Source organism: Rattus norvegicus, chromosome 2, assembly GCF_021556685.1.
Source record: "Rattus norvegicus strain SHRSP/BbbUtx chromosome 2, alternate assembly SHRSP_T2T, whole genome shotgun sequence".
In the NCBI taxonomy this organism is placed as follows: Eukaryota; Metazoa; Chordata; class Mammalia; order Rodentia; family Muridae; genus Rattus; species Rattus norvegicus.
In genome coordinates this window covers 190,427,554-190,450,024 of record NC_141535.1, presented here as the reverse complement: position 1 = coordinate 190,450,024, position 22,471 = coordinate 190,427,554, and the positions used below count along the sequence as shown (strand labels likewise).

The 22,471-nt window shown below is 43.8% G+C and overlaps 1 long non-coding RNA gene across 1 annotated transcript; it reads right to left on the bottom strand.

Annotated features, from left to right (window-relative positions):
• Positions 1-9,390: 9,390 nt before the first annotated feature.
• On the bottom strand, positions 9,391-18,609 carry LOC147996457 (uncharacterized). The gene is made up of 3 exons (XR_015672389.1): positions 18,484-18,609; positions 10,754-10,886; positions 9,391-9,898 (listed from the first exon to the last, which is right to left on the bottom strand). It is a non-coding gene; the product is annotated as an uncharacterized LOC147996457 (long non-coding RNA).
• Between the last annotated feature and the right edge of the window lie 3,862 nt (positions 18,610-22,471).

Below are 22,471 nucleotides of genomic sequence, written 5' to 3'. Positions count from 1 at the left end.
AGGCATAGCAGTCAAAGCCAATGCTTTCATTAAGTATGGACCCTGGGTAGAAAGGGCCCCAAACTGTGGAAAGATGAAATTTAAAAAAAATTATCTAGCTATTTGTAAAATACATTGAAGTAGAGATGCAGCTCATTGATCGAGTGTTTGCTTAGTGTGTGTGAGGCTCTAGGTTCTGTCTCTGGCACATATGTGTGAGTGGGTACACACACACACACACACACACACACACACACACACACACACACACACACAAAACCCCAAAATAGTCTGATTTGGTCTTTATTGTGAGGGTCTTGAGATCTGGTTTTAACTTTAGCATAAGTAAAATATTTTTCTGCTAGTGGCTCAAAAACCTTTCTTTTATATAAAAATCACGTGACTTCCTAATATAAGATGCCTACAAAGGTCTTAAAAATGAAAATGGTCCTTACCTAGATTTCTCCAGCCTTTTGTCTTCGGCACTGCCCTGACAGAATCCCCTTGCTTTGCTCCCATATGCTGAAGCAAATTACAAAGCCCGTGCGGACTTGGCCCTGCTATATATTGTTGCTCTGAACTTGCCCTCCTTGATGCTTAGCCATGCCTTGCCTTCTTATCTCTTATCCATGCCATATTATATTTCCTGTAGGGTGTATCTAACTTCTCTTGTTGGAGGGATGCTGTGTAATTTATAGGCATTATCTCATTTAATCTTCCAACTGCTTATGATAGAAGAGTCTGGAAGGGGTCTAGAGGTCAACCTGAGCTAGCATCTGGGACAGAAACAACAGTCTTACGATGTCATGTCTAAGATTTTGCTCTAGTCCCCTCTGTCCTTCCCTTTCTCAGCTTTGTACACATCAATCCCTATCTGCCTTCAGTGGAAGGAGAAGACGCAGCTATCTGAAGAACGTCTTCTCCTTTTACTTTAAAGTCTATCATCTTCTCTCCTTTCTCATGCCACTGATTGCTGGGTTTTATCCCAACCTCTTCTGCCTCTCATTTTTCTGAGACTTTTCAATAAGTCTTACACATTCTTTCTATCGAGGACTGTGATCAAATCCCAAAGGAAAACTAACTCTCCCTTGATCCAGTTCCCCTCAACTTAGTTATCGTCAGTGGCTATCACCACTACATTTCTTTTTTTTTCTTCTTTTCTTTTATTGGATATTTTCTTTATTTACATTTCTAATGTTATCCCTTTCCCAGTTTCCCCTCTGGAAACCCTCCCAATCTTATCCCTCCTCCCCCTGCTTCTATGAGGGTGCTCCCACACACACCCACCTACTCCCTCCCAAAGTGTAACCTCATCACCAACAATTTATTCTTTCTCTTTCCCGTGTAGATCATGAGTGACAATGTTGCTGGACTTCTCTCAATAATCAGTCATATTATTATTTGCCATTGCTGTTGACCAGGGCTGGTTTCATATCCCCTTTGTTAGCACCTACTGTATGTCCTCTTACAGGGTTGGGTCCCAGACCTATAATTCCAGTTCCAACTGACCTCTCTCCTGAGTTTTTGTCGTAAATGTCTATTATAATTCTGCTCCAGAATGTTCCCTTCACCTAACCCATCTTAAGTGACTCAGGCTTTGCTCTTCACTAAATTCTGTGCTTTTAGTCTTCCCAATTCATTCTCCCGAGGGGAAGCTCACTCTCCAGCTTGAAATCTTATAGTCCTTCTGGCTTCCTTTCTCGTTTTCCACATCCAGGCAAGCATCAGTTTCTTTCCATCCACTCTGCCAATACCTTACTTACCGAATAGAGTTTTTAAGACCTTATCTCTCTCTCCTCGGGCACTGCAATAGTCTCAGGATTATGGTTGACTTCCTTTTTTAGTTAATTTGATCTTCCAGGTTAATTGTAAAAACCACATTAAACCTTCATTCTACTCATTCTAAAACACTTCCCTTATAAGTGCGTAATCCTGGACTTTAGGTAGTCCCTGAAGCTCGACAAGCACCTTTCTTGCTTTGTCAATTTGTCCACACCGTCGTCCTGTTTTGAGAACTTCTCCTTCGTTCTGTGTCAGGTGAACTTTCTATCACTGGCCCAGAATCTTCCTGTTATCTCTGAATTCCAGCTTGTATTCTAATGGCTTCTTTGTGAGTTTGGAGAGTTAACGCAGTAATACGGTTTGATACCCAGCACCCCTCAAAAGAATCTGAAGGAAATCAGTTCTTTGCCCTACTGTTTATATTGCAGTATTTTCTACCTTAATGTTGTTTTATTATGTTGTGTGCATATTTTTATATGTATAGATTTTTACATGTAATTTTGATATGAAATGTGGATAGATTATGTATATTGTGTATAGAAATAGCATACATATGTGTGTGTTTTCTGTCTATCAAGATAAACCACTGGCAACCAACCCAGTGCCTTCATAGTAGGCATTTGATAAAGACCTGTTAATAGCGAGGTACAAATTGGTTATCTCAAATAATGAGAAAACTAACAAGACCACGCTCAAGAATTCTGTGGATAAGTGACATGGGTTGAGACCACATGGTTAAGATTTATTAACAGTGTTCCTTTGTCAGAACTGGTTCATCTCTTGCTCTATGATTACACATTGCTTCTCCTAATGGGGACTCCAGACAGCAAGTAGTCACAGGGAAGTAAAAAAGCCACAGGGGCAGAAGAATAGGACTTCTGGAAGTACCCAGGTCCGTACAGTGTCTAAGGATTCCAGCTCACTCCTAATGCCCACGACAGGAGCAGTACGAGGGCAGGGAAGCCAGGAAGGAAGATGATCTATCAGGAGGTCAGGAAGGCTGGCTCTGACACTTTCTATCCAGCAGATAGAAAGGTTCTGGCGGACTTACCTTTCACCGCTACATCTGTCCCTATCAGTCACTATCCCTTTCTGCCTTGATTGCTCCTGGTACCTCTAGTCCCAAACCCCACTTCTGTCACATGCCCTCCTTACTTGGATCTTTCCGTGGGCTCACACTCATGCTTCATTTTCACCTTCAGTTCTGAGTTCCTCGGCCTCCTTTTTTCTCTTCTTTTTAGCTAAGGGTCTGGAGAAGACCAGTGTGGCGTGAATGGAGTGTGTGCCACAGCTCCTGTGTCTGACCTCTCAGTCCTAGTTGGTTGTGTTGTGTGGGGAGCATTGGCAACTTTTCACTGGTAGAGACTGGCTGGAGGAAATGGCCCACTGTGGCAGTGGCTTTGAGATTTTCTAGCTGGTCTAATAATGCCACTGTGTTCCTGATTTGCCCAGATGTGATCAAGCTGCCTCCTACCCCTGCCAGTGCTGACAGCCATACCTAACTCACTACGATGGACTGGGTCTCAAACCTCCCCATGTGCTGGCCACCATGAGGGTGCCAGATCCTCTGAAACTGGAGTTATAGGCAGTCGTGAGCTGCCATGTGGGTACTGGGAATTGGGCTTGGGTCCTCTGGAAGAGCAGCAGTCAGTGCTTTTAACCACTGAGCCGTATCTCCAGCCCCCAAAGTTGGTTTTTATTCATGTTTTATCCCAGCAACAGAAAGCCAAACTAGAACACTACGCATCTCAATTTTCTTTCTTTTTCTTTCCTTTTACTATGTAGCCTGGGCTGGCTTGCAACTTGACATGTAGGGTGACCTTGACTTCACAGGAATCTGCCTCCCTCACTGCTGGGATTAACGGTGTGCACACCTGACCACCCTGATGCTGCCTTCCCCCATTACAATGCCCCTTCACTTTTAAAGAAAAAATTATCTTAAAGTTATGTGGGAATGTGCACATGAGTACAGATACCTTACAAGGACAGAGGCATCAGATCCTGTCCAGTCTGAGTTACTAGTGCTTGTAAGCCGCCCAGTAGGTGCTGGGAACTGAACTCAGACCCTCTGGACATGAGTTGTTAATCAAACCACATGAGCTCCCATCTCACTGCTGCATTGCTAACACGGGGCACGGTGCCTGAAACACATCGTGTTCTATAATAAGTAAGTGGTCGAGACTTGTGGTTCATATCTAGACACTCATAATATCAGGGCAAATCATCAGGAAAATGCATTGCTCTCTCAGATAGCTCGTTGTTTCTGATTCCTAACATGTGACTCTTTAGTGCCATCTAGTGGAAGTAGCTTGTATCAAAATAGAAGCACCAATACGCTTGGCTCGTGTTCGCTTAGTTCTTCATAATAAAACAGTTAAAATTGAACTGAGATGGAGAAGGGAAGGATTGATCAGGCTCCAGGACACAGCAAGTTCTAGATGCTTTGGCTTATTTAAAAATTCACTGCCGAGCCAGGGGTAGCGCTCGCCAATAATCCACACTGGGAAGGTGGGCGCTGGTATACCAGGCTCAAGGCAGTTAAAGAAAGGAAGGAAAGAGAGAAGAAACGAAGGCAGGAATAGATTATGAGGTGACGTAATTATGAGAGACAACAGGCATTAAATAGTTCCCTGATCCTTGGTGATAAATGGGCAGCTTTCTTTCAACCTTGAGAAGATGTCAGTGAGACAGTTGGAATGATGTCAGTTTCCAAGCCCTCCACAGAGGAGAAGGCTGGACTTAAATGACACAAGGCAGCAGTTCCACTGTAACTTGTCCACCTGTCCTATAGGAAAAGTCTTCACCGTCTTATTTATGCCATTTTACCCATTGGACTTGACTCCTGTTGACTGACAAGTGTCTGTCATGGCCCCAAATACACTTTCTTGTACACGTGCCCATGTCTTCCTGTGAACTCCTTTACATGGTCCTCACACACGAGCTCACTAGTCCCCTTTCTCGGGAATAAATATCTTGTAAAAGGTATCTGGAAATTATATATTTTTCTTTTAACGACATGGGTAAATGTGTTTTGATTATGTTAGTTGCACACACATTTATCTTCCACGTAAAATATATATAATTGGCTAAAATGAGTATATAAAGAAAACGACAAATGCATTTGGAAGTCGGATTTCATACTGTGTGTGGTGTTAATGCTTGTCATTAAATTGGAGCTTTGGCTGTGGAGTGCTCACACTGATGTGCTGAAGAATTGGTCACAAAGCATGCTGGTCCTAGTCAACACTACCTTTTAGCTTACCGCATTGTTTCCCCTTTCAGGCTTCCTTTAGCACTTGACTTTAATAAACAGGACAACTTCTGAGCTTGGTTTTGAAAGTGCTGGTTTACATTGGACCTTTGGTGTGGTACACTTTTACCCTGGTTAGTTTTTTGGCTTGCTCCTTGCCAGGACGGCAGGTCAATGGGCAAAGAGTGAGAGACATCCCATGCTCATAGGTTGGCAGAACTGATATTGTTAAGATGGCTGCCTTACCAAAAGCAATATAGTTAATGCAACGCTCATAAAAACTCCAATGACATCCTTCACATAGATAGAACATTTAGTCCTAAAATGTATGTGGAAGGACAAGATCCAAACAGGCAAGGCAAGTAACAAAGGCAGCGCTGTACGGCAGCAGATGTGTACCGCGTAGGCACACGCCCACATGGCCACACCCATCTGGCTCTTGACAAAGGTGCCGAAACATTCACTGGAGAAAAAGGGCAGTCAGTGATCTGCAGCAGTGATGCGAAGGAAGTTATCGATCCAAACTAGATCCTTATCTCTCCCCCTGTGTGGAAACCCACTCAAATCCGCCGAGGGCCTTGATGTAAGACCTGAAACTTTGGAACGTCTTCCAGATCTAGGTGTAAGCAATGGCTTTTGGCATAGGACTCTAGTAGTCCAGGAAGAACCAACAAAGATGTATTGGATTAAAAGGCTTCTTTACAGCCAAAGAACAATGGAGTAAAGAGACAGCCCACGGAAGAAGAGGAAAATCTTTGCTGAGTATGTATCTAATGGGAATAACGGCTATCATATATAAAGAACTAAAAAGGGGGACAAAAGACAATGAGTTCATCAATAAATGAGCAGTGGAAAGGAACACACTTTTAAGTGAGGATATCCACGTAAACGTGCACATTCATACATGTTACATGCAAATACACGAACAAATTCAACACCCTTAGCTACCAGAGAACTGCAGACCAACTACACGGAGGTTCTCTCTCACCTCAGTCAGAATGGCGAATCATTAAAAAGACAAGCTGGGCAGTGGCAGTGCACACTATATATCCAGAGAGACGGCAGGTCTCTGTGAGTTCGAGGCCAGCCTCATCTACAGAGTGAGTTCCTGGACTGCAAGGGCTACACAGAGAAACCCTGCCTCAAACAAACAAATAAAACTAAGAACAAACCAAACAAAAGGTGAAAGAAAAGAAAGCAAACAAGAGGAACTCTTGTTCACTGCTAGTGGAAGTGTAAATTAGATTAGTTAAGCCACTGTGGAAATCAGGATGGAGGCTCCTCGAAAATTTGAATACGAAAGTTTCGTATAATCCAACCATAGTACTTCTGGGAATGTATCTCAAAAAGAAAAAAAAAACCCTAACATGAATTAAAAACAAATATTGTATGCTTTCCCTCGTATGTAGAAGATAGAAAAGACATATGAAAGTGCTAGAGATGCGGAGAAGAAATGAGGGAGGAGTGGGAGGCAGGATAAAGAGTTACTAGAAGAGGGGAGTATGATCAAATGATGTATGCATGGGGATGACCCAGAGGAAACCTATGCTCTGCAGTCGGTATAATCCCTCAGGGGCTGGGGCGACAGCCCAATGGTTAGGACCCTTGCTGCTCTTCCAGAGGACCTGGGTTTGGTTCCCAGCACCCACATGGCAGCTCACAACCCTCTGTGACAACAGTTTCAGGGGATCTGTCACTCTCTTGCTTCCAGGTACACATGTAGTGAGCATATATATATGCAGGCAAAACATCAATATAAATACAATTAAAAATTAAATATATATTAATCTGTGCTAAACATAGATAGCTGTTTCTTACTTTCCAATACAACACGACAAGTACGTAGCAGTTACTTAGTATATGTGGTGTTATAAGTAATTTAGAAACCACTAAAACTGCACAGGAGAGTGCATGGATGTGATGTGCAAATACTGTAGACTCTAGGCAAGGGACTTGGGTCATATGTAGCTCTTGGTATTTACAGAAATAGTTCTTCACAATACCAAGGGATGAGTGTGTGTGTGCATGTGTGTGTGTGTGTATGTGTGTTTGTGCGTGTGTGCATGTATATATGCCTGTGTGCATGTGTGAAAGTGTATATGTACATGTATGTATACATATGTAGAGTATACATTTTTATTGGGAAAATGTGTTTGCTAAACAGGCCAATGACTTAGAAGAATATGTATGAGTAACATCATGTATGCCAAGTCTGAAATCTGACAAATAGTTAATTTTTTGTTAAAAATATTCATACACTAGCCAGGCTGTGATGGTGCACACCTTTAATACCAGCACAAGGGAGGCAGAGGCAAGAAGATCTCTGAGTTTGAGGCCAGCCTGGTCTACAGAGTGAGTTCCAGAACAGCCAGGGCCACACAGAGAAAGCCTATCTTGAAAAAAAAAATAAAACAAAATCCATATGTTCTGAAACTTACGGGGCCTGATTTCTAAACTCTCACAGGAAAAGGCATAGTGAGCTTGTGCATTACCAGTCCAGCACAGACTCACTAGAACCGAACCTCTGACGTGCCGGTCTTGCTTAGCATACATCCCCAAGTTTTAGTTTTTCTTCTTTGCTAAAAAATCTTAAAGCAGACCAAAGATATGTCATTTTATTAAGTTATATTAATATTATATTAAGACATCTATTCGTAAAGATTAGACAGGATATATCTTAGATTTTTCATGAAGACCTTTTTACTTAAATGTACCATATATCTCACATTTTGTTAATATTTTTCAATGTCCTTCATTTGAAAGAGGGTCCAGGTGAGGGCTGGGCATCTAATAATGATGTCGTGACTTTAAATATAATGTATGTGCATGCTCCCCACACATAAGTGCATGCCCATACACATACACAAGTGCATGCCCCCCATACGAGTCCGTGCTCCTCACACACAAGTGCTCGTCCTCCCCCACAAGTGCATGTCCACACACACATCAATGCCCTTACACACACACACACACATACACACACACAAGTGCAAGTGCATGCTTATACACACACACACACACACATGTGCATGCCGCACGTGCTGTTCTGTTCACACTGTTCTGCCTTCTCTGCAGGATTTGTGGGGCCGCACAGCTTTTGCTGTTACACTCAAACCCCCTTCTGACTTTTTCTTCCCCTTTCTTTGGCAGAGCTTTTAACAAACTCGTCTTCCCCCCTCATTTCTCTGAGTGGTAAAATCCGAGAATGACTATAAAAGGACAGGCTGTGATTGAATGCAGCGTCTCTTCTAATTCACACGACAGCTGACTTTTGTGAGCACGGGACGCCCACAGCTTAGTAAGAGCATTTACAGCATGAGTAGATTGTGATACATCACAGTGTATAGAGACGTTTAGACATTAGTTCCAGAGGTGCGGGTGAGAAATATAAATAATGTTCCCAGCTGCAAGAACATATAAATCCCCTCACCTACTGAGGCACAGCCTAGTTATGTATTCTAGATTGACAGCAGCTATTTTTCCTTAAGTACCTATTTCCTAAGAAGCATTTAAATCAGCACTCATTTTAATAAAATGTTCATTTATTTGCGCAGTGTGTAGAACCTGGAAGAACTTTCTATCGTTTGTACGGAGGCAAATGTCTCTTATTTTATTCTCTTATTTAGTGAGTAATACATGTAATTTTCCAGAATTTCTGATGCACCAAAGTCCTTCTGTCCTTCAACGTCCTGTGTTGCTCTGTTAAGAAAGTGGTCAGCATGGACTGTGGTATCTCTGAACTGGGAGGAAGGGGGATGCAGAGTGAGATTGCCAAATATTTGTATGAGAGGGGCTGAGAGACAGTGATCTTGGTGGAAAAGCTTAGAGCAGTGGTTCTCAACCTGTGGGTAGAGACCCCTTTGTGGGTACTGAATGTCCCTTTCACATGGGTCGCCTACGACCATTGGAAAACACAGATATTTACATTATGATCCATAACAGAAGCACGTTTGCAGTTATGAAGCAGTAACAAAATAAATTTGATGACTGGGATCACCACAATACGAGGAACTGTATTGAAGGGTCACCGTGTTAGGAAGGCTGAGAGCCATTGGCTTAGAGACTGGCTTGGAAGCTGCATTTCTTGAGCAAACAGCACTTTGCCCTCATTTTGTGCATGGCTTGGAGCAATGCTACCAGAGTTGAAGAGCTAGGGAGAGTGGGGTTAGGGGGGAGACGGGGTCCTTGAAGATCATCTCCACACAGCCACTCCCCGGTTCCCTGCTTTGCTATGTGGGGATATGTGGGAGTCAGTTGCCTCGTGCAGCCAGCTGTTAATCACTTGAAATATGGTTAGTCCAAATTCAGATTTGCTGTATAAATACGTGCTGACTTTCAAAGATTTATAGTGGAAAAAAGGATGCAAAATATATCGTTGATTGTTCGTTGAGATGACACCTTTACGTTTATTCTTCATCATTTTAAAGTATAAACTTGTCTGCCCTGCCTGATCACGTGTTTGGACAAGTGTTGCGGGTGCACCCATGTTCTCACTCTCCATCTTACCATCAGGGGCAACGTCTCTCACTTGAATCCAGAGCTCACCCATTCAGCTAATCGAGACAGCTATGTAGGCGGCCACATCCACCTAACATTTATGTAGGTGCTGGGGATCTAAACTATGGGCCTCACGTTGACACGGCTAGCGGTTCACCCACCGAACCATCTCCCAGTTGTAGCATAAACAAACATTTTAAAAGAACAGTTTTCGCTTCACAGCAAAACTGGGCAGGTAATGTTTCTCCCCCACATAAGAACAAGCCTCCCCCTCCCCCGCCACCGTCAACATCCTGCACCACCGCCATGACTCAGGGTGTGAACTGAAGTCACTGTGTAGTCACTTGAACATCACGGTTTGCGTCAGGGTTCACACTGGCGTCCTTTGCTCTGTAGGGTGTGACAAATACACAGCATGATTCAGAGGCCACAGAGTCCGTCTCCGAAGTCCCCTGTGCTGCATCTCCTCCGTTGGTCCTTTCAGTCTCCTGGCAACCACTGGTGTCCTGAGCTATCGCCACTCCTTTGCCTTTTCCCCAGAGTGTTATGCAGATGGACTCCAGTAGTCAGCAATGCTAGCACTGATCGCACTGATCATCTCCGCTGCCCCTCCAACCCACGGTTCCTTCATGTCGCTTCACAGCTTAGTAATTTCACTGTTTGATGGCTACCTCCTCCTTTTCCTCCTCCTTTTCCTTCTCCCTTTCTCTCCCCAAACCTCTGTTCCTCTTTCCTTCCTTTTCTTTCTCCGTTTCTTTGTTTCTTTCTTTCCATCTGTCTGTCTTTTAAAATTTTTTTGAGAAAGGATTTTACTTTGTAGACCAGGCTGACCTTGAACTCATTATATAGACCAGGCTAGCCTGGAAGAGACTTACCTGCCTCTGACTCTCTCTCAAGTGCTGGAACTAAAGATGTCCACCACCACACCTGGCCCTTTCTTTTCTTTTCTTTTTTTTTCTTATTCAAAAGAATATTTCACTGTGTGGGTGCCTTGCAGTTTATTTATCCTAAAGCAGTAATATTTTAATAAAATTCTAAATAAAGTCAAATTTTAAATCATTTTTATTTGTTCTGCTACACCTTTAAGCTGGCTACTAAAACAGAATCACAATCAATTACAATAAATTCCTTTGGGGCAGCTGTGCCGTAAGCCTTGGCAAATCCATGTAATCAGTAGAGTTAGCTTTAAAACACCCTTCTATCTTAACACCCGCCTGGACTCCGTCCTGGACTCTAAGGGCTTACCTGGCAGGCTCTGTGCCTCCTGACTGACTGGTGTCCTTCTCCATCCTCCAGCTCCCACCTCCCAAGTGACGCAGCTGTTTCCTGGGGAGAGGTGGTCCCTGACTGGTCCCATCTCTTCCTTTGCACTGGGTCCCTGTGGACACAGAAATGTTTAGCAGAGCGCCATTAGAAGAGATGACAGTGTTTGGGATATAAAGATGTGCCTGTTAGAATTTACTTCATGTCATTTATATTGATATGGTTTCTAAAAATGACCTGGAATAGTTCATTCCCTTGTACTCTGGTTCCTGCTTCTTTTGCCTCCAATTTGTTTATCTCAGCTGGAGCAACATTGTTTCCAGAGGAGCAAAAGATGCTCCTTTGCAGATGGCGGGGAAGGGAGGGGCGGGCAGTCTTATTCTCTCAATGTATAAAGCGTATATATCTCTGTACGCAGTGCACATGCAGATACAATGTATCTTGGATACGTTTCCTGAGGTGAGGTAAGTGTTCCTCAGCGGTTTGATCACGACATGCTGATAAGTCCTGCTACCTGTGCTTCAGACAGACATTCCTACAGTGTGCACAGAACAGCCGCACTCTGTAATTTAGACCAGCTAATACCCAAAGTTTCCCTAGGAGAGTAAGAAGTATAAAATAGAGAAAATATATTGAAATATTTACAGCGGTATGGCACCCTGTGGCTCCCCTCTCTGCACTGCAGTTGGCCTTTTTTTTTTTTTTTTTTTTTTTTTTTTGGTTCTTTTTTTCGGAGCTGGGGACCGAACCCAGGGCCTTGCGCTTCCTAGGTAAGCGCTCTACCACTGAGCTAAATCCCCAGCCCCTGCAGTTGGCCTTTGAGTCCCTGTTGGAGACACCCTAGGGAAGACCCAGCAGCTAGTTCATTATAGATCCCACCAAACAATGTTGCCACTTCCCCGAGTCCTTTGTATTCTCCTCTCTGTCTCTCTGTCTCTCTGTGTCTACTGAGGTACCTTGGTGAAGGGCACATAGGTTTTTATCACTCCACTTTCCCAATGTTTTATTTGTTTACTTTGAAACAGGGTTACACTGTGTAAATATAGGCTGGCTTCAGACTCACCATCCTACCTCAGCTTCCTGAGTGCTGGGTGTGCACTGTAGAGAGCGGCGCGGCGAAACAAAGATGGCGCCGACATCCAGCCTTGTCTGGATATAAACGACTTACTGCGCATGTGCAGGCTTGTCCCCTTGCTAGGGCTCCCCCTAGTGGTGAACAGCGGTACTGCACATGTGCGGTTTATGCACCAGGTGTTAGTTGACCGTTAATATGCTAATGAGGTGATTCATTCTCCGCCAATCCCTGGAGGACAAGTAGTGGGGTGATCCAAGCCCCACCAATCCCTGAGAGATAATTAGCATACTGTTGTCTATATAAGCCGAGCGATTTTGCTGCTCGGGGTCCCTGTTCAAGAGAGCTGTAACACTAAGAGAGCTGTAACACTAAGAAGAGCTGTAACACAGTAAAGGCTTGCTCGCAGAAGAATCCTGTTGCCGCGCGTCGTTCTTGCTGGCGGGACATTGGGCGCGCGACAAGTGGTGCCGAAACCCAGGAACCAACATCGCCGGTGCCTAGGGGACCCTTCAGTGTGCTGAAGAGGATTCAGAACTGCGAGAAGGTAAATTAAAAGGCAAGCTCCGAGAGGCATGCCCCTTTTTGGATTTAGTCTTGCCATGGAGGGATTGTTGCTCGTTTTTATAGTGACTGTTGTCTTCTTACTAGTTGTGTTAAAATGTGAGGACATAGTCAAGGCAGGACAGAACATTCAAGAGAGCATGTCAGAAACGGAGCAGAGTGAGAAATTAGGAGCATGCAAAAAGAAAAAGGTTACTAAAACAAAAGTGAAAGAGATACAAAAGGCGGAAGAAATGCCGCTGGAGGAAAAAATAGGCGTACCCCGGAGGATGAAGTACAAGTCATCCGGAGAGGATACTTTGTATCCATTAAAAGAATTAGAAGCCTTAGAACTGGCTGGCAGTGACTCTGAGCAAGAGTTGTCAGAGTCGGAGGAGGAGGAATTAGAGGAAGAGGCAGCCATATATGAGGAAGAAAGATATGGGCCTAGGTGGAGAGCCACTGTGAAGAAACCTAAAGTTATGGATCCTTTGTGGGCAAGGCTGGTAATTTTGTTTCTTTTTTTCTTTGTGTGGGATAGAGAAGCCACAGACAGCAAGCTTAAGCCCGGACCAAAACCTCTTTGGCAAATGGTCCCTGCCTGCTTAGAGGATAAACGATGTGAGGAAGCTGTTAGGACAGGTCAGAGGGTCCTTGCAGAGCAACAAGAAAGTATGTCAGAGGGAGAAAAGGTCTCGAAAGAAAAAAAGAAAAGAAAAGGAGATAAAAGGAACAGAGAGAAGGCAAAGATAAAAAATGGGGTCAGTGCAGCTTTTGTTGTGGCTCAAGTTGAGGTTATTGCTAGGTATGTGATTAGGCTCTGGAAACCTCACAGAGTCATACTGATCAGATTTGATAGAGGTAGACCGCCTGAAAATTTATTCAGGAGAATCAAACAAAAAGATAAATTTGAGTGTGCCTACTTGGATTCCTGGTCTCAAGGAGATTTAGCAAGTGACAAGGTGCTTCTCTTAAAAAAGCAGTTTCAATCAGCCCTTGGAGCCTTGCACCTGTAGCTAAGATATGTGTAGCCACTTCAATTTTGTTTTCTGACTGGTTTTAAATGTATAAATATTCTCTACATGCCTTAGTTATGGACTATTGGCTTTTAAGTTATTGGATATGGTTTAAAAAAATGTAACATTGATAACAGAAAGTTGACATAAAACTGGTAAAATTTAAAATATGCTCATGTTTCTGTTGATACCTGTTCCGGTATTATACACGCTACTCTGATGACTGGTGAAAAGGCTTGTAATGCCATTAGCCATTGCTTAGAGGCATGGGCAGCCTGGGGAAAGCCTGATAGTCTCAAGACAGACAATGGGCCTGTCTACACTGCAAAGTTCTTTCAGGCATTTTGCCAGACAATGCAGGTCGGTCATACTACAGGCTTACCATACAATCCCCAAGGACAAGGAATTGTGGAAAGGGTACATCGTACCTTAAAAGAGCTTATAAAAAAAAAAACAAAACAAAAAGAGGGAATTGCCAGCAGCCGAACACCAAAAGAACAACTTTCTTTAGCTCTATTTACTCTAAATTTCTTAATTTTGGATGCGCATGGCCGCTCTGCTGCGGATCGCCATGCTGCTACTACACCTATAACTAATGCAGAAGTAAAGTGGAAGGATGTCTTAACTGATGAATGGCATGGCCCAGATCCTGTGATTTCGAGATCTAGGGGAGCGATTTGTGTTTTTCCGCAGAATCAAGAAAATCCAATTTGGGTACCTGAGCGTTTGACATGAAAATTGCCTTCTGCTCTTCCTGAAGATGAGACTATGAACCCTACTATTATTACTGGGAATGGTAATACAGGTTAATTCGCTCACCCTGTGGGCTATTGCCAGATCCTGGCCAGTACCCATGCCAGTTCATAGCAATTCTGTTTTGAGAATAAGACTGGCAAGCATAATCTCTGGCCTTGGTTTCAATGGGTGCTGTCCAATGAGCAAGGGTCATATACATCCCTGACCCCCTTTGCTAGGTTGATGGGAGAGAACTTCGTGCTGTATAATGTTTCAGCTACCAGAAAAAGGTGATACCAAGTTGATCGATATTCAATATAATAACCTCTTGGTAAATAATACTGCCACTAGTACTTCAGTATGTGCTATATCACCTTTTTTCTGATAAGCACTAATGTAAGCAGTGGTGCTTTAAATTGTAATAGCTCTGATGTAGTCTGCTATTTAGCTGAATGCTGGGATGGCACTAATGACACCGCAGTGATGGTTAAGATTCCCTCCTTTTGTGCCAATCCCAGTGGAGGCAAACCCAGATAGCTTTCCTATTCTTAATTTGCTGAGAGCCAAAAGAGATTTTGGAATTACGGCAGCCATAATTTCAGCCATTGTGCTGTCTGCTGCCACAGCTACCACAGCTGAAATCGCTATGACCAATCAAATACAGACGGCTGAGACTGTCAATCAGATTGTAGAAAGAACTGCAGTGGTGCTAGAGATACAAGAAGAATTTAATACCCATTTGGCATCTGGCCTTCTATTAGCCAATCAAAGGATAGATTTAGTTCAAGAACAAATTGAAGCACTGTATCATATGACACAGCTGTCTTGTGTTTCCTCCCTTAGAGGTTTATGCATTATTCCTTTGTGAGCTAACTTTTCTCAGAATTTTCAACAGAGCAAAGAAATCTCGAATTATCTGAAAGGAAACTGGTCCATGAAAGCAGAGCAACTATCAAGACAATTGCTGATGCAGATTGCTGTCCTCAACAGCACTAGGCTGGACCCCATCACAGTTGAAGACTTTACCTCATGGATTACCAATGCTTTCTCCCTTTTCAAGGAGTGGGCGGGCATGTTTGTCCCGGGGAGCTATTGTCCTCCTGGGATGCGGAGTAGGTCTCTGGCTTATTGGCTGTTTAAAAAGAGAACATGCCAGACACAAAATGGTTGTTTACCAGGCTATGACCACCATTAAAAAGGGTGCTTCTCCCAACATATGGCTGGCCTCTTTGAAAGATCAAGAGTTCGCCCTAGATCATTTTTGTCACAGTCATGTGGAGTCATTGTATCCAGGGACGGGCAACTTTCCTCGAACTCGGACCAACCTAAGACACGGGGCCCGGTGGCGATAGGGTAACTCTATGACGGGTAAGGCCAAGTTTGGATGAGAACGACCTAAGACAGGAGCAATGACAAAATTGACGTGACACCCAGATCTAGACCAGTCATTTTATTAAACAAAAAAGGGGGAGATGTAGAGAGCGGCGCGGCGAAACAAAGATGGCGCCGACATCCAGCCTTGTCTGGATATAAACGACTTACTGCGCATGTGCAGGCTTGTCCCCTTGCTAGGGCTCCCCCTAGTGGTGAACAGCGGTACTGCACATGTGCGGTTTATGCACCAGGTGTTAGTTGACCGTTAATATGCTAATGAGGTGATTCATTCTCCGCCAATCCCTGGAGGACAAGTAGTGGGGTGATCCAAGCCCCACCAATCCCTGAGAGATAATTAGCATACTGTTGTCTATATAAGCCGAGCGATTTTGCTGCTCGGGGTCCCTGTTCAAGAGAGCTGTAACACTAAGAGAGCTGTAACACTAAGAAGAGCTGTAACACAGTAAAGGCTTGCTCGCAGAAGAATCCTGTTGCCGCGCGTCGTTCTTGCTGGCGGGACATTGGGCGCGCGACAGTGCACCACCACCCTACCCACCCTCAGGTAGCTTCTGAAAGAGAGCTGAGGTAGCGTGGTGTCACATGCGTGCCACCTCTGCACGGGTCTATTCTGGTGCCCTGTGGGACACAACTTGTCCCATGCCTAGCGCCATGCTTATTTATGTGGACCCCCTCGCCTGGCCCCTGTCTATAGTTCACACAGCCTTTGCCTGGATATTTCCCAGAAGCCTCTTAGTCCCCTTTCCTCCAAGAAGTCTTCCGTGACCACCCAACCCTACTCAGGTAGATTAAGCTCCCAAATACATTTGAATGCCTGTAATTATCTTCACATGTCATCATACTTACTAAGTTTCTCTATCTTTGCTGTACCATGGCTGTTTTAAAGGCAAAAGTTATAGGGTTTTTTTCTTTCTTTCTTTTTTTAATCTCTGGCTTAGCAGCTTACTACAGGGCTTCATAACAATATTTATTTTAAAATCTTTTCTCGTGAAATGCGCAGTTGTTTCATATGATTCCATTCCAAAGGACAAAAGGAAAAAAAACCCAATGTTTTGTTTGCTTTGTAAAGCTTTACTGCTGATAACAGTATTTTAGATTAGACTTTTATAAAATATTAAATGCAGCTTCCAGTTCTCCACTATTATCCTTGTGAAAGTCTCTGTGAAATGTCCCTGACAAGGCCTTGAAAACCTGGGTGTTTCAGCTCTAGCAAGGCTCTGCTCAGGCCTCTGTAGTACAGCCACTCTGCAGGACCTGCGAGGGAGGCAGCAGTCATGGGGATGGGTGGGGACCAGGGCACAGTGTGGAGGCTGCAAGGACAGGACATTAGGGACTAGGGAGGGCAATGAAAGAGACACATACATGAAACCAATGAAGACATATAACTATGGAGGTACAGCTATCTCTACAGCTGTCTATCCATCATCTATCCATCATCTATCTCCCTATCATCTATCTATCTATCTGTCTATCTATCTATCTATCTATCTATCTATCTATCTATCTATCTATCTGTCTATCATCTATCAATCTATCAACTATCATCTACCTACCTATCTTTCTATCTGTCTATCATCTATCTTTTGTCAACGAGGGTGCAGAGGGTATCTGGAAGAGAATGGGGGACAAGAGACACAAAGAAGGATGCCAAGATAAGAGTTTGATCAAGGAGACAATTTTATTTTTTTCCCAAGGCTGAATTTATACCATAACAGGGGTAACAGAGGGAGGTGGGAAGTGTGAAACATTTACACAGTATTTGTGTGGTCAGCTGATGTCAACAGGATGTCAGAAAGGTCACAGGTTTGTCATATCTGTTAGTCAGCAGGATGTTGGTTTTTCAGAAAGGTTACAGGTCATCACATTGGGCATCTTGACGTCAGATGTATTTCTCAGCAAGGTCACAGCTTTATCATATCATTATTCATCCTGACCACCGGATTTGTATTAGTCTTCTGCGGCTGGCTGGAGATTTTCCATGAACCCAGTCATACTTAACTCTAACAATAATATTAACATCAATAATGGAGGGTTTCAAGGGCTTTGCTCCCAACAATCTATCATATGCATCCATACTTATGTATATATGTATATTCATAGGCACTGAAAGGTAGGTGTTATTAATCTCACACATTAGGTTTCCACCCTTGTAACAATAGATCCAAGATAATCAAGAAAGGATGACTCTTTTGATTCTCTGTTTAGAAGTTTTGGTGTGTGGTCCCTGGCCTGTTGGTGGTGCTCGTGCTGGACTGTGTCTTTTTACCTGGTGACAATTGGGAGGCAGGGTGAGGAACAGGGAGCAGTTAAAGAGCCAGCATCCATAGAGCCTCCAGCCACCATTTCTGCTATGCCTCAGCCCACAGAGGTTCCATTGCCTTACAGCTGGCCACCAGGCCCATGTGGGCCTTGGGGGGGGGGGGGGAGTTTACAATCCAAGTCACAACAGCCTGTTGTCAAAACAATGTAAAGACAAACCAGAACGCATTGCTCGAGTACGAGTCAGTTTGTTGTGTTCTCTAGAGGTGTAGACACGTCGTTCTATCAAGGGCCAACAAGCATTTTTCTACAGCTCCTTCCCAGACACCACACCCTGTATAAAATGGCACCCCGTATAAAATGGCAGCCCATATAAAATGACATAGGTAGAACTCAACTCGGACTGCAGTTTCATTTTCCATCAGCAGGATTCCAGACTGATCATTCCTCAGATGAAATGAGTGGGATGAGGTTGTCAGAGACTTAAGTCTACTATACTTTAGGTATAAACTATACACATATATAGTATAATATACATACATATGTGTGTGTGTGTGTGTGTGTGTGTGTGTGTGTGTAAGAAAGGGGCTCTGATTGACACTGTGTAAACCAGGAGTGTGAATGGATGAGGAGCAGAGCACACACAAAGTAGCTATAGTTTCTTTACATATTAATTAGGAAAGTTGGAAGCTCACCTGTCTTGACTCCTAATAGATTTCTTGCCATCCCTGACCCCTGCCAGTAGAGTTCTCTTTCCTGGTTGCAGTCAAAAAGATCTCTCTTCTACTGTTTTTCTGTTGCTGTGATAAAACACTCTGACCAAGAGCAGCTTAGGGACAGAGAGGGTTTAAAAAGGCTTGTACTGTCAGGTCATAATCCAGGGAAGTCAGGACAGGAGTTCAAGCAAAGACCAGGGAGGAATGATGCATTTTGGCTCGTGTTCAGCCTGCCTTTGTAGACAGTTCAGGCCCGGTTATTATTCAGTTGCTGCTATAGTACAATGTTTGTGTCTTTGTAGAATTTATTTATGTGTCTAATGTTGGTATTCCTTTGTTCCTTGGTCACAAGACACCACAATGGCCGTGTACAAGCTAACTTTCCTAAGAAAGGGAGATCTTGATACCTCAGACCCTGAGTAGGGCAGATAACACCATCCAGTTTAACTTTGTTGTATCTTTTCCTTGAGGGGTGTACCATAGGCAGCTCCCAATCTTATATATGAAGAGGCACTTCATAGGAATGGTGGCTCCCACAGTGGACTGAGCCCTCCCATATTAATAATCAATTAAGACAACCTCTCATAGACATGGCCATAGGCCAACCTGAAGAGGGTCACTCTTCTGTTGAGGTTCCTTCTTCCCAAGTGACTTTAGGGTGTATCAAGTCGACAATAGAAACTACCTAGGGCAATCCTCTTCTAGTTTCTCTTCAAGGGCATGCAGAGGTCCTGACGGAATTACTCGATCAAGCTAAGTACTGCACATACTGAGAAAGACTTCTCAGTCTCTGCTTCTTCATTCCTCTATTCTGATCTAAGTCTAGTGAATACTGGAGGCCAGCTCCAGTGATGGCCAAGTCCTGCAGAGGAGATAAGGGGTCTGGGAGGGAGGAGTGAGTCAGGCACAGAGGTCGGGGGAATCTTGCAGCCTGACGGACTGGCGGTCCAGGTGCTTCCTTGTTTATACAGAGCTCAGAAGACAGGAATAGATTCATGTTGTTCCAAGGCATGGATCCTATCACTTTTGTCCCTGGACACAGGTTTTAACTTCCTCTCGGCCGTAAGTTTAGTCATCGTTGATAAACCGTAACAGAACAGTTATCGTTCTCAATCGTTTTCCCTTATCAACCCCTAACCCAACTGTTAAGAATCTAGAGGCATGTTTTGCCAAAGCACGACAGCTCATTCTCAGGCTGGTAGCTCTTGCAGTTTCAAGGGCACGAGACAGAAAGAAAATTTCCTAGTCTGCCTGGGTAGATTGCTGTGTCTGGAGCAGTGTATTATCAACTTTTAATAGTCAGAGTACTAATTGTCATTAGCCTCAGGAAAAATCTTTAGGCCAAAGCGGCTGCAATTATTTTATTATTACTATTACTATTATTATTATTATTTAATCTTTTTTTATAGTCCAAACTTTATACCCCTTCTGGTCTGCCCCCTGACCGTTCCTCATCCCATACACCCCTCCTCCCGTTCCCATCCCACCAGACCTCCCCACTCCCTATGGCTTCAAGTTTCTTGAGGGTTAGGTACATCTTCTCTCACTGAATCCAGAAGGCCGTCCTCTGCTGTATTTGTGTCAGGGCCCTCATCTCAGTTGGTGTATGCTGCCTGGTTGGTGATCCAGTGTCTGCGAGATCCAGGGGGTCCAGGTTAGTTGAGACTGCTGGTTTCCTTATAGGATCGCCCTCCTCTTCAGCTTCTTTCAGCTTTTCCCTAGTTCAACCACAGGGGTCACCAGCTCTGTCCATTGGTTGGGTGTAAATATCTGCATCTGACTCTTTCAGCTGCTTCTTGGGCCTGTCAGAGGGCAGCTGTGCTAGGCTCCTGTCTGCAAGCACACCACATCATCAGTAATAGTGTCAGGCCTTGGGGCCTCCCCTTGAGATGGATCCCACTTGGGCCTGTCACTGGACCTCCTTTCCCTCAGGTTCTTCTCCATTTTTTCCCTGCAGTTCTTTTAGACAGGAACAATTCTGGGTAGAGTTTTTGACTGTGGGATGGCAACCCCATCCCTCCACTTGATGCCCTGTCTTTCTACTGGTGGTGGACTCTACAAGTTCCCTCTCCCTATTGTAGGGCATTTCACCCTCAGGCCAAAGCTGCTTCAATTCTTATTGAATTGCTGCATTGCCACAATGCAATGTTTATATCTTTGTATAATTATTTATATGTCTAATGCTGGTATCCCTTTGTTCCTTGGCCCTGTACTTGCTAACTTTTCTAAGAAAGGGAGGTCTTGATACCTCAGCCCCTGTGTAGGGCAGAGGTAACTGCATCCAGTCTAATTTTGTTGCTGTTTTTGTTGCTACCTTCTCCTCGAGGGGCATACCATGTGTGGCTCCCAGTCTTATATGCCACATAAATGCCTGAGCACACAGTAGCACGAGGCTTTAATCAGATCTGCTGCCAGCTGCTCTAGCCTACAGAATCTTGTTTACCTTTCTAAGTTTACTTTGTTCTGATTATCCCGTCCCTGTGTAAGTACAGGAGCAGATGGTCAAGACATCTTAGAACATCTTGGAGTCAGAGTCTCATAAGGAGATCTCTGGCGTCTTCATTTAAGTCACAACTTCAGGGAATAAGGAGACTTTCAAGTAGGGCCAGAGAAGGATATCACTCTAAAAGCTGGAGGAGTAAAATGTTCAGGAGTTTTTCTTAGAAGCAGTACTCCTGGAAAAAGGTACACAAAAAATTAGTACACACACACACACACACACACACACACACACACACACACACACACGACAAACTTTTTCCTCCAAATTTATGTGCTGAATTCTTAGCTCCAAGTATACCTCAGTATGTGACCGTGTTGGCTTAGAGCCTTTAAACGGCTTCAGTAGTTCTCCACCTGTGGGTGGTGACCCCTTGTGGGCGGTGCATATCAGATACCCTGTATATCAGATATTTACATTATGACTTAAAATTACAGTTTATGAAGTAACTATTATGAATGACAACTATGAAGTAATGATGCAAAATTACAGTAAGGAAGTAGCAACAAAATAATTTTATGGTTGAGGGCCATCACAACGTGAGGAACTGTCTTAGCATTAGAAAGGTTAAGAACCATTGGGTTAAATGGTGTCATGTATGTAGGTCCTAATCCAGAGTGTCTGTCATTCTTATAAAAAGAGTGAGAGCCAGGTAGGGCAGCACAAGCCTACAATTTCCACGCTGGGGAGGCTGGAGCAGTAGAGTCTTGAGTTCAAAGCCAACCTGGGCTACATTGTGAGATATAGTCTTAAAGGGGGGTGGATAGAGAGTGGTACACCTAGCCAGAGAAAAGCCATCTGATGACACCAAGAGAAAGAGAGACCTTCCTGATACCCTCATCTTGAACTAGCCTCTGAAACTGGGGAAAATTCACTTCTGTTGTTTAAGTTCCCTAGCTTATCCTTATTTATTTGGCAAATTCAGCAAAACAATTTAATGAGGCTGTGGAATCTTGATGCAGAACACGCCTATCTGTGCACTTCCTTACCCATTACAGCGAGGGGCATGTGGTAGACCTTAGAGTCAGGAGAGACTTGCAGGTTCACCGAGAACTCTTTTGTGACCTAAGAGCACACAGGGCATGTATCAGGAAGTAGTCTAGCCTCCTTCAGGAAAATGAGGTCTCTTTTCTTTTTCTCAATTAAAAAAAAATTAATGGTCAAGTGATAGGGTCTCCTGTCTTTAATCCCAGCACTCAGAAGACAGAGGCAGGCTTATCTCTATGAATTTGAGGCCAGTCTGGTCTACTGAGTGAGGTCTAGTACAGCCAGTGCTACACCATAAAAGCAGGTCTCAAAAACCAAACAAACTAATGAACAAAAATTAACATATACAGTTTTAACTTTTGTTATGGCTTCTTCCAAACAGAATCTGTTTGGGGCCCTGGAGAAATGGCTCTGGAGTTAAGAGCACAGGCTGTCCTTGCAGAAGACCAGGCTTTTAGTACCCACCACATCAGGCTTACA